The following is an 812-nucleotide window of genomic DNA, read 5'->3' as shown; positions in this document are numbered from 1 at the left end:
CAACCCAAACTCATATGTGGAAGTTCTAACACCTACTACCTCAGAATGTAAACCTATTTAGTGATAACGTCTTTAAAGAGATAATTAAATTAGAATTAGGCCATCGGGGTGGGGCCCTAATCTAATATGATGGTTGCCCTTACGAGAGGAAGAAACCTTGAGCAGGGATGGGAAGGGTATGATGGCACAGAGGAGAGTGCATGTGAAGTGGCAGCAAGAGAGTGCCCATTTGCAAGCCATGGGTTGAAGCATCAGAGGAAACCAACTCTGCTGATACCTTGAACTTGGACTTTCAGTCTCCAGAACTGTGAGTAAATAAATTTCTGTTTAAGCCACCTAGTCTGTGGTATTTTATGACAACCTTAGCAACTAATACATAGATAGCACTTATCCTTGCAATGCTGCTGTAAGAATTACATTAGTTAATTCGTGTAAAATGCCTGAAATGTAGGCTGGCACATAGTTAACGCTGTATGTTCATCAATGGAACAGCAAAAAGGGACTATCTTTGCTGTATGCAGTTTAATTTAAGGCCAGCAGCTCATTGGTCCCTGATCTCACTTGGGACTGAGTGTCAGACCTCTTCCTGTTCTTTTGGCTAAAGACCTGAATAAAAGTAGACACAGATTCTTCCCTGAAGTGAATTCCAGATTCTAGGCCACCTGATAGGAATGTTGTAACTGGCTTTTTGGTGGGCACAGGAAGACATGTTCAGCCTTCCCCTCTGGAACATCATTTCACTAAGAAGTTAGCTTTTTTTACCCTAGGGTTGTGAATCTTTCCTATGAACATTGGTTTAACTTTATTATGCA

Source organism: Colobus angolensis, unplaced genomic scaffold, assembly GCF_000951035.1.
Source record: "Colobus angolensis palliatus isolate OR3802 unplaced genomic scaffold, Cang.pa_1.0 Scaffold161, whole genome shotgun sequence".
NCBI classification, from domain to species: Eukaryota; Metazoa; Chordata; class Mammalia; order Primates; family Cercopithecidae; genus Colobus; species Colobus angolensis.
The sequence above is the reverse complement of the archived record's forward strand: the minus strand, read 5'-3'. Positions refer to the sequence as shown.